Source organism: Oenanthe melanoleuca, unplaced genomic scaffold (assembly GCF_029582105.1).
Source record: "Oenanthe melanoleuca isolate GR-GAL-2019-014 unplaced genomic scaffold, OMel1.0 S006, whole genome shotgun sequence".
In the NCBI taxonomy this organism is placed as follows: Eukaryota; Metazoa; Chordata; class Aves; order Passeriformes; family Muscicapidae; genus Oenanthe; species Oenanthe melanoleuca.
In genome coordinates, this window is record NW_026612655.1 from 52,063 (window position 1) to 71,427 (window position 19,365).

At 48.1% G+C, this 19,365-nt stretch overlaps 1 pseudogene; it reads right to left on the reverse strand.

The window, feature by feature from the left end:
- Positions 1-16,772: 16,772 nt before the first annotated feature.
- LOC130266260 (zinc finger protein 345-like) overlaps positions 16,773-19,365 on the reverse strand; it is a 66,638-nt pseudogene continuing 64,045 nt past the window's right edge.

A 19,365-nucleotide genomic window follows, 5' to 3' on the forward strand; every position in this document is an offset into this window, starting at 1 on the left:
AAGCGCTTCAGGGAAAGGTCACACCTCGTCCTGCACCGGCGCATCCACACCAGGAAGAGACCCTACAAGAGTCCCGAGCATGGGAAGAGCTTCTCACACAGATCTCACTTGACCAGACACCAACGGAGTCTCCACTGAGAGAAGCCCTGCGAGTGCCCCGAGTGCGGGAAGAGCTTCGTGCGCTGCTCCAGCTCCATCCCCCAGGGCAGGATCCGCGCTGGATGATCCCCAGTGACCCCCGGTGGGCAGAGCCCCGCTGAGCCCTGGTGCTGCTGATGCGTGTTGGGAAGACACCTGGCTGGGGGCTCCACATCCTCCTGCCTCCCATCCCAGTCCAATTCCCATTCCCGCTCTCCTTCCGTCTCCCTGTCCCATATTCTCTGCCCGGCTGTTGTTCCCATATTCCCATTCCCATATTCCCTGTGTGTTGGGAAGGATAAGGATTTGACAGGAAGCTCTCACACATATGTACATACAACATTTCCATTTCTATATTTCCAGTGCAGTTCCCATATTCCTATTCCCAATCCCATTCCCATATTCCAATTTCCAGTCCCTGTCCCATCTTCTAAATCCCTATCACATATTCTCTATCCACTTGCTATTTCCGTATTCCGTGTCCCGTTCCCATATTCCGATTTCCAGTTCCTCTTTCCGTTCCCATTACCATGTCCCTGTACCCATTCCTGGATATTGGAGTGTGGAACACAGAAGCCTCTCTGAGTCCCTCTGAGAGAGAACAGACTGCAGGAATTAAATTAAAAACCTTTTGAGAAATTAAACTACATTATGCCACACAGACATGCAATAGACGTCTGTGCATTTGTTTTAATTAAATAGAAATATTAGTTTGCATGGATATGTAGTAGAAGTATAAATCTTAGTTTGAAGTAGATAACAGTATGAAGTGCCTTAAAAGTAAAAGCCTTAGAATCTGGTGTCAAAAATAACCTGCAGCGAAAACTCAAAACCACAGCTCTAGAGAAAATAAAACTATGTTAAGAACTTTTCCAATATTCTTCAGACAGAACAGACAGGCCATGTGCACAACTTAGACGTAAACTTCTGTATTACAGAACAATTCTAATAGATTTTGGAGAAATGTTTGGGTTCCTGTTTTTTGATCATTGGGAAATTTGTCAATAAAAACCCGTGTATTGGAGCCAGAGCTCTCTTTCACTTCTCTCTCGTTGCTCTCTCTTCCTCCCCACTATCATCATCATCACTACCAGCATGGGAGAGAAGACTAAGAGGAAGATGAGGAGGAAAAGAAGAGAAGAAGAAAGGCCAGGGAGCATCTGCCTCTGGAGACTCTGCACCAGGCCGCAGCTTGGACCTCTTGCAGCAGAGAGCTGCTCCTGCTTCCATTGGGACTTTGTGGCAGAAAGATTGAACAGGGACTGGAGAGCCTTGGGCTCTTTGCCTTTGGAGCCTGACGTGCCTTTCCAAGAAACAACTTTACAGCAGCCAGCAGCTGCTCTGCTCTTGGAAGAACTAAAGCCAAAACCAATCCCCAAAGCCGGTCCCAGTCCCGGTCCCTGTCCCCATTCCCAGTCCCTGTCCTCATTCCAGGTCCCTGTCCGCATTCCCTGTCCCCATCCCCATTCCCTGTCCCCATTCCCGGTCTCTGTCCCCATTCCCATTCCCTGTCCCCATCCCCATTCCCGGTCCCTGTCCCCATTCCAGGTCCCTGTCCCCATTCTCAGTCGCCATCCTCAGTCTCTGTCCCCATTCCCGGTCCCTGTCCCCTCTCACCGGACGCCACCGCCGTCGCTCCTGTGGGAGCCCAGAGTATTCCTCTGGCTTCCCTGGAAGGTTTAAGACCCCCTGGTGCGTCCCCAAAGACCCTCGAATAAGACCCAGGTGTCTCAGGGGCTGGATTTAGCTGCTTGGAACAATTTACCAATATTGAGAGAAGAAATGCAAGCTGCAAAATAAAAAAAGTGTAAATTAGACTGTTAGAATGTAGAATTAGCAGATTTCTAGAATGTTTGTAATAAGGGACTCGTGGCCAACATGGAGAATTGGGGGTGTGGATACCTCTTCCTCCTTTTCCGTGTCATCCATGCTGGGTGACATGCTGGCACTTTTAGATTGGATGAGGACAGAGCTGGACCATGTAACAAGATTGTATTGTATTGGGGGTCATTTGTAAATACCTTGTACGTAATTTAGACTATAAAAGATAAGTCCTGCCTCTACCAGGCAGATTCTGCCCTGGCGAGCAGACCGCTGTTCGCTGGACAAAGCATTCCTGAGATAAGGAAGAATAAACAACCATGAAAACCTGTAAGAACAGCCTCCTGCAGTCGCTCATCGGTGGGCATTGAAAAGAGCTGGGTTCCAGACCACCTGCATGTCCACCTAAGGTGATCTCAGGTCTAAGGAGACACCTCAGGATGTGACATTCACCCTGGAAAAAGCTTATGCACAGCAGAGGGGGTGTCATGGCCCACCAAGGGGTCCCCCCAAAGGTTCCCCCCAAAAGGGGACCCTGCACCAGAGCACTGCAGAATTATCCACAGTGCTGCAAGAGACAGTCTCAAACTGGACCCCTGCAGGGGAGGCACCTGGGTGTTTCCACCTGGCCAAATGTACATTAATCCACTGGATTCTGTGCTTTTCAGTGTAGTGGCGGGGGATCCTCGCTACCAAGAATTCAAGATGGAGGGGAGCAATGAGCTGTGATTGGAACCCCCAGAAGGGTGATATATTTCTACCTAACACATCACTCTCTCCCTGTCCCCCCCAGGCCCCTTAGTACAACTCTTTTTCTAATTCTTTCTCTCTTTCTTTCTCTTTACCTCTTTTAATATTAAATAAAATATGTTAATTTTTTGCCACTAACATCTAACCCTGTTTGGTTTTAATCACTTTTCTTGGGTGTATTTCAAACCTTTTTGAGTCCAACTAGTTTTATTCACAGAGGTTTCATTTATTTTGGTCTTCTGTGTTTAAACCAATTCATAACACTTCTCCAGGTCCCTCTGCAGAGCCCTCCTACCCTCTAGCAAATCCACACTCTCAGGTCTACCCTGCCATTGACCGCCAGCGACTAAGGCCAGGGAAGGGTAACAGGTCTACCCTGCTTTCTACTGGTCCCTGTCTTTGGCCCCCCTCTCTCACCGCCACCAGCAGTGCCAGCAGTCCCTTGCTGCGGCCGCCGCTGGCCACACATCTGGCTGTGCACTGCCCGGCCAGGCCCACCACTCCGCGGGGTCACACGGCCAGGGACAGCCACCGAGCGACAGGGAACAGAAGCGCATAGCCACACCACTCACCGTCCTGCCTGTGGCTCCTCTCATCGTGCTGCCACGGCCCCCTGCCTGCACCGTGGGCTGCTGCACAACACGAGAGCTCCACGCAGCCGGGCACTGCCAGGATCCGCGTGGAGTCGGGGCGCGGCACTGCTGGGAGAGCCCCGGGGGCAGCAGGCTCCCGGTGAGACTGAACAGGCGGACGCCCGTGAGCGCGCAGCCAGGGGCGAGCTGAGGAGGAGATGGAGATGGAGGCAGCAGCAGCGCCCTGCATAAAAAGGCTGATGGTGCTGCAGCTGCCCGCCCTGCAGCCCCTCGGCTGCTGTTGACGGGGCCCCAGCCCGTGCAGGTAGCGAGGTGGGTCCGCAGCCTGCAGGCAGCCCTGGGGAAGGGATGGAGCACTGCAGGCAGTCCCGGGGCGGTGCAGCGCGATGTACCGTGCGGGGGAACCACTTTACTCCTTTACAGGTCGCTGCTGTCAGAAAAATTAACCCACAATGCCAGAGGTTTTTATCCAAAAGGGAGAAAGAAGAGTCTTGTAACTTTATTTGAATAAAGGGAGAGGTTATGGGGCATTTCCCATGGGGTCTCTCAAATAATTGGGAGATGCAGCCCCCGTTGTATCCTAAATTTTCAACCGCATCACTCTCTTCTTTTTCCCCACTGGATGAGGTAATTGTAAGGTACAGACTTCCCAAATCACCTAATCTATGCCCCACTCTATTATGCACTCCTCCTTTTGTAATACATAAGAAAAACCAAAAGCTCTTCCTAATTCTATTAACTCTTTCTTGTCTTGGTCTAGGTTCAGGAATTTAACATGGCCTTGGCTGAGCAAATGTCTGTGTTGATTAGTAACAGTTGCTAGAATGAAGAGTGTCTTCTGTTACTTCACTGTCTGTAAGTCCCTAGTTTTGTCTACTAGCAGATTCATATGGTCTGTTTGTAAAGACACATTCATCTTATTCCTTTCGATCCCTTCTCTTTTTATTTTCTTAGTATTTGCCTTTACAGACCATAATTATCATTGATTTAGGTTTTTCTTCCTGAGTCTTCTTTGGTTTTGCAGCTATTTGCAGTGACATAGTTTTCCATCCTTTTGTAATAATTTCTGCATCAGTAGGTGTGGCTGCTACCTGCATCCCCTTGATCACCTGCTGAAAGAGTTGCACTCAGCAAGGTGTCGTGCATGGTAAAAAGATGAATGTTGCTATAGCTCATAAGAGCAGAAATAGGATTCATTTAACCCATAGATTGCCAGGTAACCATGAAAAGGTGTCCCATTCCCATCTTTTCCACATTTGGATGGGTACATGAGCTGACTTTATTTCGTTTGTTATTTGTTTGACCACTTTTCCATTCCCATCTCTTTGCAAACAGCAGTCTGAAAACTTTAATTTTCCACAAACTCCTCCTTCTTCTGTTAATAGATAACCTAATGCCATCCAATGTTGAAATATTGCATTCCTCATTTGAGTGGATTGGTCGGCAGGAAGGTCAAGAGCTGTAGCTGTCTGCTTGGTTATTGTTTAAGAGGCAGCTTGTAGCCTAATTATTCCATTCAAATTATAAATGGGTTATCTGGCACCTGATTTTAATTCCAAGTGGCTGGTCTGTGATGCAATATAATGTTTTTCTTGTGGCCATTCATCTTTTCCCCATTTTGGGGTGCTCTCTCCAGCCAGAGCTGCATGATTGCTTTTCTCTAATTAAATCTTCATAGATTTTGATTCCTAAGTGATTTCCCTCAACTTGTGGTAGGAAAAAGCACAACAGTCAATTTAAGCTCCATTTAACAGATCCCTCAGCAGTTTGGAGGTAACCTGCAATAAGCATCTTGGCCACAAATGCAATAATGTTCTTTCAAAGCCCATATTGCGTTAGCAAAAGGCCATCTGACCCTTTGTCATCAATTGGTGGGTCAAAATGCAGCTTTTTTTCCTGGCCTAACAGTCCTTCAACAATAGTAGCCCCACCATGAGGGTCACAATATTTGCATGGGCTTTCCATCTAGATTTACATCTGCAAGCTGTTTGGTTGGACTTGGAGCAGAACTCACTAAAAAGGGGTCAAATTCCCTTCCCGTGTTGCCATTGCTTGACTGATAATCACAAACAACATGTGCTCTGCTTGTGGAATTTTCTCAGTGGCAGCTTAAAAACAGGTGGTCAAAAAAACCCTTGTCCCTCTCCACTGCTTTACAGCCTTCCAAATCTTTTCATTAATTATGGTAGGAACACCTTACCCAGCTACCATTAGTGAGCTAAATAGGCATTTGATAGCATTTGCCTTGATATTTGGAATAATTGTAAGGAGGGTAATAGGGAGTCCAAACCCAATTGTTTAAACCCTAAGATGTAATCAATTCACAAATGCTTTTCCTACGTAGATGTCCCTGTCCTATTTAGGCAATAAGTCACCATGGACTTCCTTCTTTGTCCCCACATCCCATCCCATTATGGACCTCAGTTAGGGTGCTGACCCACCATTAGGTTCCACTGGGTGAGTCAGCCACTCTTCAGATGCTCCTGGCTCTCTCCAGACCCAACAATTGCTAAGGTTAAAAACTCTCACTACTTCTTCTCCTAAGGTTGCAAATTGATTCTTCCTCTTCTGGCCTAGACTTAGCTGACAGTATGAAAGTAGAGTTAGTAAGGAAAATATTCTAATAGTGTATTATAATGACCTAGGCTTATTTTCACCTTGTCTTCTGCACCACCTGTGGTGAGTGAAGGCAGAGAAACCACTTCAAATAAAGAAAACAGTGACAGCAAGTAGCCCCCCTGGTGGGTGGAGATTCTAAAGGGATGCCCATACAGACTGTTTCAGCTGGCAATCTATGGGCAGGCACACGGGGCTTCCCTTGATGTCAGTGCACTTGCTGCTGCTCCAGCCCACTCCTGCAGAGTGTCAGTCACAGCCTGCCGTCCTTCTCTGCCAGCTGAGATGTCCAAATCTCTGGGGCCTTAGAGATCATGGGCAGAGTGTGATGGTTCCACCTGTGTTCAGCTGTCTTGACAGCTGTTTCTGTGGTCAGTAACACCTGGAAAGTCAACATCACTTCAGCACCAGTGGTGCTTCTTTCCACTCCTTAGCCAGGACTAAATCCCCTGATTGGATGTTATGAACAGCAAAGTCCAAAGACAGGAGCTGTGCCAGCTGAGCTTCCTGTTGAAGGAGATTGCCCAAGAGAGAGTATCCTGGCCACAAATTGTTTTAAATATATGTTGCTTATCACCACTCCTCATTGGATTGAGAATTACCTGGGTAAGGAATTCCAAACAAGTATTCAAAGGAAGATAACTGAATGTCTCTTCTGTGTCTATCCTTTTATCTTGGCAAACCAATGGCAAAAGCCTTACCAGTGGTGTCTTGGTTTCCATTACAGCTTCAAAAGGTGTTTCTATTTTTCCCTTATTCATTCTTTTCTACCCAAAAAAAAAAAAAAAAAAAAAAAAGAGTAGAAGCTCTGGCAGAACCAGGGATATGGAGGATCCATTGTTTTCCTAAAGTAGTGTGCTGGTTTTACATGGAAGTCACCTAAAAGAAAGGCACACACACACAGAGGTTTTTTTTTGTCTGGTTTTGTGTTGGCTTCTGTATCACTTTTTACAATGTTATTTTGCATTCCCAATGTAGCCAGCAAATCCCTTCCCAGTAACTTAGAATTACAAATAGGAACAAACAGAAATTCCTGCATTTCAAACCTAACTCCCACATGTACTAATTGAATGAAACAAGGTCACACCTCTTTTTCACTTACCTGCTGAATAATTAAAGAACTTCCTGACAATTTTTCCCTTTAGAGAATGTTTTTTTCCTCTTGGAAAAAATCCCTATGGCCAGACAAGAAGAATCTCCTCCTCCTGAAGGGAACTGAAACGATTATTTAAGTGAAAGACTGACTGAAGTGATTTCTGTATGTTGTTGTTAAGAAATGTGGGAGGTGGGGAGATGAGAGAGTGATCTGGAAATCTTATTCCAAATTTCTTATTTTCTTTGTATTGTTAATAAATTTCTTCTTTATACCCTTTTAAGTTTTAGGCCTGCCTTCTTTCTGCTCCTAATCCTGTAATCCTATCCCACAACAGAAACTGAGTAGATTAGAATTGGCAAACCTAAACTAAACCAAGACAAGTAGCCACAACCCCTAGAAGGATCTTTCCTGTAAAATGAGTTCCCCTATCTGACTGTATTGCTTCTACAGTCCTGTGTCTTGGAATTATTTGTTCCAAAAATACTTTAATAACTGATGCAGTAATTGCTGAAGCAATTGAAAATGTTGCTTGCCACCTTGTTAACAGACCAGAAGATATTTAAGCCTTCCCACTTGGGACATCTCAGCAAAATCCTCTTGGCATCTTTGGAAGGGACATACCATGGCTTCCCTCTCTTGGCAGTTTTCTTTGTAACACTGTTATGGGCTTTAGCACAGATCAAGCAGCCTTCAACAGCTGATTATGCCAGATAAAAACACCCTTACAAGCAACATACATCTTGAGAAGGCTTCTGCCCGTCCTTAAGAACTCCAATGACTCCCTTCATGGAGTTGTTCCACTACTTGTATCTATTCTTCTGGTCTCTATTCTTTGCCATTCCTTGTAAACCAATTATCCCCTTTTTTCTTTGCCTGGCCATTGTGAATTATCTCCAGCTCTTTTGGAGGAAAAGACAGCTTCTCTGGCAGTCATTGAGTCAACTGGGAGCAAAGGAGAATCTTCCAGAGTTCTGGCAAAAGTGTTGCCTTCTGAGTTTTCTCCATTAATCGCTGGACTCCTTCCTGCTGAGGATCCCATTGTTTCTTCAGACAATCTCACTTTCAGTGTCCCTGCAGATAGCACACTGATTCCTTCCAAGACACTGTTTGTTTGGATCTCCCCTGTTGAGGAAGGAATGCCTCTGCCACATCCTTGTGGCCAATCCCTTCCTTTCTGTCCTGGGTGCCCCTTCTGCACCCTTGGGCCCTCCACAGCAGCAAGAACACTGCCATCACCTTTGCCCTCGCCTTTTCCTCATCCCTTCTTTCATAAACATGCTGTATCTTTCTAACCTGTTCATCCAGGGGCTTATTCTCTCCTTCCTCTAGCCCCCACCCCCATACTGCCTCTGGGCACTCATCATTTGTTTCGCCAATGACCCAAACAAAATCCTTCAAAGAAAAGCCTAATCCTTCCACATATAATCTTCATTTCCCAGATATTCCTGTTCCTCCTCTTTGTGCTCACCCTTTTCACCATACACTGTATACTACAGCCAGCCCCTGTCCTGCCACAGTGTCTGAACGTGGCCCCTTGCAGCTGGCCCTGCAGCATGACCATATTCCTACACATTCTGTTTCAACCAGTCCTTCCCTCTGTTGCTGAGACCCCTTCTCAACTCCCCTTATTGCCTCCCCGGGCATGAATTGTCTTTAATTACCCCTGGGAGAATGTGCAAACTACCTCAACATTCTCCCAAAGGATTCTTTGGAGATATTTCAGAAGACATCATCCCTTTTGCCAGGAGCTGCCTTTACCTGTGCTACTCTGCATGGGTGCCCTCTCAGGTTTACTCCCTGAATATGCCATTGACTGGTGAGATTTTCAGTGGTCCTTCCCTGTGGACTCTTCAGGGACTCCCTGCTCTGTCATTTGTCAGTCTCAAGTGGACACTGCCAGGTACCAAATCAACTGCACAGTGCCAGCCTCCACTGAAACGAACTGATCACCAAAACTGAGTGAGGGGCGCCTTCAGCTCCACTTGCTGTCCCTGGATGGTGAAAGAATACCAGATGAGTTGCATTTTGTTAGGAAAATTGATCCCCAATGTCAAAGGTTCATGTCCAAAAAGGAGACAGAGGCATCCTGTAACTTTGGGAGAGGTTATAGGGCATTTCCCATGGGGGGTCTCAAATGGTTGGGTGATGCAGCCTCCTTTTTATCCTAAATTCTCCTCTGAATTACCCTCTTCTTTTCCCCATTGGTAATTGGAAGGTACAGACTTCCCAAATCACCTACTCTAAGCCCCACTCTAATATGCACCCTTCTTTTGTTATAGAATAGAAAGTGTGGACACTGCTGAAGGCCTGGGCAAAATCTGCCAGGCCTTTTTCTCAGGTTCTAAGTATTTTTCTCAGGCCATGAAACTTTCTCAGCCTCAGCTAGGATTTTTCCCAAGCTAGAGACTTTTCCTTTACTGTAAACATAAGAGAAAGAATTATAACAGAGATAAACACCTGCAAGGTCCATGGGAAAGCCAGGGACAAGAGGTGTCTCTTTCTCTGACCAATGATCTGTTTGTATTTTGTTTTGCACTAACTGCCTTATTTAAGGCAATGGCTTCTTTCAGTAAATTGCTCTTTCTTGCCCTTTCCTGCACCAAGCAAAAGAGTGTCTTGTTGCTGTCTTTACTTGCCGCTCTGTAATCTTTCTCCACGGCAACATTTGGAGGTTCCACCGAGATACTGTTACTCGAGTGGACCCGGATCGCCCTGAGCGATCTCTGACCGACGGACAGCACCGGGAAAACTCGGAGCTGACAGCCTGCAAACACCGGGACGGACCCTGGAGGCCTGTCAAACCGGGGTGCGGCCCGTGCTAGGTTTATAGCCAGAGCTGACCGAGCAGACTGAGCATCCCAGAATACCAGGACTGCGAACCTGGGGCCAGGACCGGAGCCGTGACGACGGCCGGAGTCGAGAGCCATCTGGGACATCGCGGAGACCCCCCTGACTACGGCAGGACGGGAAACCCGCAGAAATCGCCGGCTTTTCTCCTCTCCCACCGAGAGCGGTAATAAGAGCTTTTAGCTCAGGAGCCCATGGGCTCGTTTCGGAGCGGCAGCGGCCCGGAGCCCCCGCAGCGCGGAGCGCCCGGAGCCCCGCGGTGCAGAGCCGAGCACAGCGGGCAGGAGCCGAGCGGCCTCATCGAGTGCCGGGAGCCCGCACAGCGAGAGCGGCGAGCAGCGCCAGTCTGCTTTTCTCCCCCACCCGAGAAAGGTACTGTTTTTGGGCCCCACGAACGGACCCTTCCATCAGCATTTCCAGCTGCTTCGCCGCTCCCACCCTGTGCTGCCAGCAACGATGGATTTGCCCTCACTTTAAAGGGAGGAGCAGCGGGAGCTGGTTTCATTCCTGCAGTTGGCATGGGAGGAGGGAGTGGTGAGGCAGATGTTTCTGAATTGTAATTAGGATTAAGTTTTGGAATTAAGTTTGTTAAAAGCACCAGGTATGAAGAGTTCCCTAGGCATTTCAGGTGTCCACAAATCTCCTGAGGAGTGGTGTTTGTCCTCCTTTGTGAAGGGCCCTGTGGAGGATTACAAACACTTCTCTTTCTTTCCTTTTTTAAAAACTAAAAGGGGGAATTGTGGACACTGCTGAAGGCCTGGGCAAAAGCTGTCAGGCCTTTTTCTCAAGTTCTAAGTATTTTTCTCAGGCCATGAAACTTTCTCAGCTCCAGCCAGGATTTTTCCCAGGCTAGAGCCTTTTCCTTTGCTGTAAACATAAGAGAAAGAATTATAACAGAGATAAACACCTGCAAGGTCCATGGGAAAGCCAGGGACAAGAGGTGTCTATTTTTCTGACCAATGAACTGTCTGTATTTTGTTTTGCACGAACTGCTTTATTTAAGGCAATGATTTCTTTCAATAATTGTTCTTTCTTGCTTTCCTGCACCGAGCAAGAGAGTGTCTTGTTGCTGTCTTTTCTCGCCGCTCCGTAATCTTTCTCCACAGCAACAACCCCTGGGAGGCCAAACCAATCAGACCTGTTCCATCTCCCCTCGGCTTCATGAGGCCCCAGAGTGTCACAGTGTTCTCCTTGCTTCTGCAGTGTCACAATGGCCCTTTGGTTCCATAAGGCCCTGCAGTCACAATGGCCCTTTGGTTCCATGGGGCCCACAGTGTCACAATGGTCTCCATGATTCCATGGGCATTGCAATGCCACAGTGGTCTCCATGGATCCACGGTGCCCTGCAGGATCACACCGGCCCTGTAATGCAGCAATGGCCTCTTGGTTCCACAAAGCCCTGCTTCTGCCCCCTTGGGACCATGCGGCCCAGCAGTGCCACAGTGATGTCCTTGGTGCCACAGCATCCCCACAGTGTCACAATGGTCCCTGGGACCCATGGTACTCTGCAGTGTCACAGAGGTCCCTTGGTTCCATGGCGTCCCCACAGTGTCACAATGGCCCCTTCATTTCAGAAGGCACCACAATGTTATTATTGTCTCCACAGGAAGGAAACCATGAAACCCCAGTGTTTCAGGGGCAGATGAACTGCAGTCACCAGAAGCCAAGGCGAGACAGATCTGTCTGTCCTGGCAGATTTTGTCTGGGAAAAACCCTTGGATATTCAAAATTTTGAATGTTGAATCCTAATTTTAGCCCTTTTTGCCTGGAGGAAATGGCCAGTCCTTTTCCATAGAAAGGAAAGCATGCAGCCCCAGTGTTTGGAAGGCAGGTCAGAGCTGGCCCTCAGGAGGCCAAGGCTGTAATGGCAGCTTTTGTGTAGGAGCAATATTTGAATCTAGGACTTTTGGAGGTGGAATCCAAATTTCGGCCATGGGCACCTGGAGAAGAAATATGGTTCTTTCCCATGGGAAGGGAAGCATGGAACCCCAGTGTTTCAGGGCAGAATGAGGTGACCACCAGAGGACAAAGCCAGCCAGACCTGTGTGTCCTGGCAGCTGTTATCTGGGAGAAACCCTTGCAGATAAGAATTTTGGAGGAAAAGTATAAATTTTGGCCATGGGTGTTTGTGCAGGAAGAATGGTTCATTCTATAGGAAGGAAAGCACAGAGCCCCAGTGTTTGAAGGCAGGTGAGAGCCGGCCCTCAGGAGGACAAGGGCAGCCAGACTTGTTGGTAATGGCAGTTTGTGTCTGAGAGCAATCCTTGAATATTGGGAATTTTGAAGGGAGAATCCCATTTTGACCATGGATGCTTGAGTGAGAAGGGCAATTCTTTTCCATTTGAAGGAAAGCCCAGAGCACCAGTGTTACAGGGGTACATGACAAGAGCATGGCAATGGGCATGACAAGAGCAGTTGGACCAGTCAGGCCAAGCCAACCAAACCTGTTACCTGTTCCTGTGTTTCCATGGGGCTCCACACTGTCACAGTGGTCCCTTGCTCTCATGAGGCCTTGCAGTGTCACAGGGGTCTCCTTGGTGCCGCAGTATCACAATGGACCCTTGGTTCCATGGGCACTCACAATGGCAGAAGGGGCTCCTTGGTTCCATGAGGTCCTGCAGAACCCGTTGATTCAATGAGGCCTCATAGTGTCATCATGGCCTCCAGGATTCCATGAGGCCCTGCAGTGTCAATGGACCTTTGGTTCCATGGGGTCCTGCACTGTTACATGAATCCTTAGTTCCGTGGGGCCCCGTAGTGTCACAATGGACTCCTTGGTTCAACGGTGCCATACAGTGACACAATCACCCCTTGGCCGGACAAGACCCCACAGTGTCACAATGTTTCCTTGCTTCTATGAGGCCTTGCAGTGTCACAACGGACTTCTTGGTTCCATGGGGCCACAAAGTGGCACAGTGAAATCCATTGTGTACCACAGGGAAACCTAATCTTAAGTGGGAACTGTGTGTAAGGTTTTTTTCATTATGCAGATGATAATAGAATAAGAGATGGATAATGTGTTGGGTTGATGTGGCCAGAAATGTGTATTCTATCACCATCTGTTGATAGGTAGTGATTCCTTATCTCCATGGCACATACTATCTTCTAATGGGTCATCTTTAAGACTAGGTGGGGCAATCATCTTTATCTTTTTGACAACCCATCTTCCCTCCAGGAAGCTATCATCTGCTGCTGGCCCATTAAGTCCCACTGTATGACTGATAAAATTACATCATTCCACTGGGAGATGCTCCAGCCAGGGGGAGAAGTCAAACCTTTCCTACCTAGATAAAAAATTGAGATTTTGGACAGCAAGATACTGTCTTTTCACCAAATTCCAGAGAAAAGCTGGACCTTTCTGCATCATCCCTGGACCTTCAGAGGGAAACTGCACTCTTCTACAGGAGCACTGCTTCACCTGAACCACATCTGCCACTGCAGGAGGACTGTAGCCACCATTTAATTGGACTGCTACCAACACGCTGACTGACAGGGTGTCAGGTTGTATTCTGACTCTGTCAGGGTTGGGATTGCTCTTTGTAATACTCTATTTCTATTTTAATTTTCCTAGTAAAGAACTGTTATTCCTAATTCCCCTATCTTTGCCTGAGAGCCCCTTAATTTCAAAATTATAATAATTTGGATGGAGAGGGTTACATTCTCCATTTCAAAGAGAAGCTTCTGCCTTTATTGGCAGACACCTGTCCTTCAAACCAGGACAGGCAGGAGTTACAAATCACAAACGCAGCTGTCTGGACAGGGAAAGACATCTGGGGTTGTAAATTTATATTTGTACAGGATTCCAACAAGGATCTATAAAACCCGTCTGAATTGGTACGGAATATTGCGACACATGCTTAACTGACTGTCCTGTATTCAGATTTAAAATAGAGGGGTGTGAAGCCGAGTCTTTTCAAGGTGATTACAATAGAACTCAAGTCTATGTTAAACCTCAGAATGACGTAACCTTACCAATACAGACACAAAAAATTCTGGACCACCTGAGTCCTAACCATGCCACTTAAGCCTGAACCAAAGATTTAAGAAATTGGACCTTATGAGCTAAGAAACATGGGCCAACAGCAATTGCTGTTTAAGCCAGAATGGTCTCTCAAGCATGTTGAGCTGCTAATGCAAATCAACATTTCAAAAATTCAGCCAGCCTGCTCCCCTTTTCTGAAAACATCCTTTGAATGTTGAGCAGCATGGCTCAGGAAGCAGGCTCACTTTAAAGACAGAACAGGAAGAGATGTAACTGGAATAAACAGTACAGGATTGGGAGCCTGTCCTGGTTTAGGGCAAATTTGGGGAAAACCTCCGGAAGGAACCCCCAGAAAACAAACCCCCACGACTCCTCCCCCCACCACTGGGTTCGGGAATAATTTCCTCAGAGAAAAGTGAAAAACCCTTGTTTTATTTATTTAACAAACAAAAAACTCCCCAACAAAAGGAAAAAAAAAAATGAACAGCCCCAGATGACAAAAAACTCTTTCACTGCTCTGAGAGGATGACAAACTGTGTTGGTTTCACGTGCTAGGGGAATGGGGTGGATTCGCCTGAGGGAAGGCACCGTGCCGGGGGAACGGAGGGGCTGTCCCATCTCTGGGGGCTTCCCCTGTCAGTTGCGGGGACCAATCAGAGAACTGATTTAGTAGTGGACAGCTCGGGAAACCTAATAAAAGTTATTTCGCTTTCACAAATCACATTGGATTAAGTTAACTGCTCTCTTTTGGCTTCCAGCTCCTGGGCGAGGTGGGGTGGCCTCTGGCCAGGGCCCATGCCCCCCTCCCTGGTCCGGCTCCAGGCTTGGCGGCGGGGGCCCGGCCTGGCACCCCGACCCAACACTGGCTCTGCAGGGAGCCCCCGGCTCCAGCACCGGTCCTGTCCTGCTGGCCCCCGGCTCCGCAAGGCTCCAGCACTGGCTGTATGGCTCTGGCACTGGCCCCAGTCCTGCTGGCCCCTGGCTCATCTCGGCTTGGCTCTCCACGTGGCAGAAGAGGCCTCCAGCTGCCCATGTGGCTTCTTCACTATCTGGATATAATTTTAACTTCTTAATGCCTGGATAAGATTCTCAATCTCCTGAGCTCCCCTGAATGAGAAGAAATAAAGCATGGAGTCCACAGAAGTCAGCGGAATGAAGATAAAGTTCCTGATGGGAAGAGATTGAAAAGATGCAACTGATAAGTAGCTGAAAACCATTTTTTGTGGGGCTCTAAGGGGATTGTGACTTCACTAAAATTCCTTTAAACTGTGAAATATACTTGGGGAGGATGGGTGCTTGAGAAGACGACTTTTTGCCTTGGGGAAATTGGAGCTCTCTGTTTTGGGACTGGAATATGAACTGAGACATTTGATAGAGAAGGAGATGAAGAGAATTTTGTTTTTTGGCAGCCTGCCTTTAAAAGTAGTATCCCAGGTGTGCATCATAACTCATAGCACAGCTCTGGAAGGACTGTGAAAATGAGAGGAAGTCATAGTCTGCAGTATTTCCAGGGCGGATGTAAATTGTGAAGATGAAGACACCCCCTAAGCCTAAACCAGAAAAGGAACTTTTCTCTCTAAAGTGAACTGAAATTATTATTTAAGTAGATAACTGACTGAAGTGTTTTCTGTATGATGTTGTTAAGAAATGTGGAATGAAGGGAGGAAGGAATAATCTAGAAATCTTATTCTGAATTCTTTTTTGTGTTATTAATAAATCTCTCCTTATATCCTTTCAGTTTTCAGCCTGTGTTTTCTTTACTCCTAAATCCTATCTCTAAAAGAAATTAAATATATTAAAATTGGCAAAACCCAAATCACACCGTGACACAAACTCAGAAAGTCTCTCCTGTGAGTGGTCGGCCAGTTATCCATCTCCAGCACTGGGGGTGACTGCTGCAGATCACAAAATGCAGACTTCCAGTGTTCCTTGGTGTTTCCCAGGTCCTGGTCCAGAACAGGTTCAGATGGTATTCAGGAAAGGAAAAGAAAGAAAGAAAAAACAGTCCACGGAAAGAAATTGGACTGCCTAGCTAAACTAATAAGCAAAAGCAAAAGCAAGCAAGCCTCTCCTAAGCACAGACTATGGGGGAGATGAGCCAGATAATAAGCAGACAAAATAAACCTTCACTTTCAGAGTCAGTCCTGAAAGCACAGAACATAATACCAGGCATAAACAGAACACATGATTGGGGATACAAGCACCATAATGTCACCCCAGGAGTCTCACTCTGGAACCCAAGGAGTTGGTAGCCATGTGCGTGTCTTTCTACAGAGCTTCTGTCATTCTGTCTCTCTCCTCTCCTAATGCTCTTTATATGGAAAAGTTATGGGTACCTCAAAAACTTAAATGTTTAAAGGTCTCTAGATTAAATTGGCAAAGTTAATGAAGTTCCTGCTATGATAAGTGCTTTATGTTTAATTGAATAGTGTATTAAATGCTTCACCAAAATTCTTTTGTTATCTATATTTTGCTGTTAAAATTTTGTGTCATTTTGACCTCTTGATAATATTAGGCTGAGGTTTCTCCTGTGCACCAAACTCAACTAAAGGAACCTTTGATCACCCCCAGCATTTCAGTGTTCTGGGGTGTTCCAGCCCCTCAGGCTCACAATGGCCTCTTGTTTCCATGAGGCCACACAGTGTCACACTGGCCCTTGGTTCCATGAGCATCTGGAGTGTCACACAGGTTGATGCCATTTGTTCTTGCTGCCCCTCCCATCCCAGTGCCCCAGGAACAGCCCCGAGCCACCCGTGAGGGACAGGCCCTGCTGGGCCAGGCCTGGGCTCAGGCCTTGGCCTTTCTGCTGCCTCCAACCAGCCCAGGCCTGGCTCAGCATTGCAGTTCCCTGCTCACAGCCTTTGGCTCCTGCAATCCTGGCCTCAAGGATCTGCTCTCAGCAGTCCCTGGGGAACCTTTGGCAGTCACTGCCCTTAGTGGGGCCACTGATGCTCCAAGGGACTTGGAGTTTTGCTTCTGATTCCTTGAGCAGCTTCTTCAGTCTTCTCTCAGTGCCTGAGGGTCCTGGACTCAGGCCCAAATCCACAGTGGGAAACATTAAAATACAGAAATCCTTCAGGACCACCTTGTCTTCCTTCAATTGTACTCATGTCTCCAGGGCTTGTGCAACTCACTGGAGTCAGTTTGGAGTTTTCTTGAGGAGGAAGATTTCAATAGGCATCTCATTACTTTTTTTTTTTATCAAGTATGCTTTTTGTTTTTCAGTTCAGAGAACATGTGATTTGAAGCATTCCTTAAGTGATCTTGATGCTGAATGTCTCCCTAGGTGGTTTGGGCCTACAGAAGAATGAGCCCCTTGAGGTCTTGCCCCTGTTTGGACAACCTGCTCCTCACCCCCAGCCTCACCATGTCTGACAACGCCCACCTGGGACTGACATCCCTGTGCTCTGCACCAGAGACTTGTACCCTGAGCTCTGCAGCTGGGTGTCCCAGCCCATTACACCACGTCCCACCTGCTCTCCTCATGGCTCTGGTTGCACACAGGCCAAGCAGAAGTTTTCTTGTTTGTAAGGAAAGAATGGAAAAGTCTGAGCAGGTTTCCTGAACAGCAAACCCCATTCAGGAAGCACATGCTCAGTACAGGCTGCCTGGTATGATGTCACTTTTCTACAAAGGACAGTGTGACTAGCAATGATTTCTGTAAGTAGAATTCTCTGAGTCTTTCAGCTGAATTCTCTGTCCCTGTCCTTTCCCTGGGTCTCTGTTGCAGATGGAAGCTGCTGGTGCCATTCTCAGATTTAACTTCTTTTATGAATGCAAACAGATGTCCCAGATGTGTTAAGCAGGATCTGCTCAATGTTTCTACAAGGCTTTTGTATCCTCATGGAATGAAGGGGCCGCTTTTACACTGAGGGGGCCACATGGAAGCAAGGTATCAGACCCTTTAAATCCCTAGAGCCCAGCGACCCCCACATCCTCTGGAAGATCCCCCTATATCCCCAAGCACGTCTTTGCTCAAATTCTTCATTTTAACCTAGATGTGGGTATTTGGGAAGGACAAAAAGAAATGCAAAGAAAATTCAGGGAACGGGGAGCCAGGAGGATGTGGAGCCCCCAGCCAGGTGTCTTCCCAACAGGAAGGGCTCAGTGGGGCTCTGCCCACCGGGGGTCACTGGGGATCATCCAGCGCAGATCCTGCCCTGGGGGATGGAGCTGGACCAGCGCACAAAGCTCTTCCTGCACTCGGGGCAATCGCAGGGCTTCTCTCAGTGGACACTCCATTAGTGTTGGGTCAAGGTAGAGCTCTGTGAGAATCTCTTCCCACATTCAGGACTCTCGTAGGATCTCTCCTCGGTGTGGATGCGCTGGTGGGTGATGAGGTGTAACCTTTCCCTGAAGCGCCTCCCGCAGTCGGAGCAGCTGAACGGCCTCTCATCCGTATGAATGTGATAGTGCCTGACGAGACGAGAGCTGTTCGGAAACCACTTCCTGCATTTATCACACTCGTAGGGTCTCTCCCCAGTGTCGATGAGCCAGTGGTCATTGAGGGCAGAGTTGCACTTGAAGCCCTTCCCACAGTCGGAGCAGCAGAACGGCTTCTCATCCCTGTGACTGTGATAGTGCCTGTGGAGATCAGAGCTGGTCAGAAACCCCTTCCTGTATTTATCACACTCGTAGGGCCTCTCCCCAGTGTGGATGCACCAGTGGGTGATGAGAGCAGAGCTCTGCTTGAAGCCCTGCCCACAGTCAGGACACTCATATAACCTCTCATCCGTGTGAGTGCGATAGTGCTGGCGGAGCTTGAAGCCGGTCTGAAACCTCTTCCTGCATTGATCACACTCATAGGGCCTCTCTCCAGTGTGGATCCTCTGGTGCACAGCCCGGCTTGAGGTCTGGCTGAATCTCTTCCCACCCTCCCCACACTTGTAGGGCCGTTCCCCCGTGTGGATTCTCTGGCGTCTGATCAGTTTCCATCTCTACCTGAATCTCTTCCCACATTGCGAGCACTTGTGGGGCTTCTCCCCATGGTGAAGCTGCTCACGCAGCCCCAGCTCCGAGCTCCGGCCGCCTCCCCGGCCTGGGCTGGCTCTTTCCTGCTGGGATCCCCGGGCTGTGCGTTTGCAGCCCCTCCTGCTGCGGGATCTGCGGGGCTTTTCCTCCCCGTTGCATTCCTGTGCCGTGGAGCTGCTACAAACGGCCTCTTGCCCGAGGCTGTGCCGCGGGGATTTGTCCTCCCTGCTGTCCGTGCTCAGCTCCTTGTCTGGGGGAGGAAGGACAAGGACACGATGGGATTTGCCTCCGTGCCACAGGGAAGGGCAAGGAGATCCCCCCAAGGCATCCCCGTCAGGAGGGCGTTGGCAGCGAGCCTGTGCAGGGCTGGGAGATGGAGCAGGACACAGCAGGAAAGGGGCACTGACTTCCTCCTCACCTGCCTGAGGCTTCCGAGACCTCTTCCACTTCATCACGGCCACTTCCTCCTCCTCAATGAATCCAAAGTTTGGGAAATGCTGTTCTTGGGAGGAAAACAAGGCCTGAAACCGTTTGGTTTCGTGGTGGCGCTG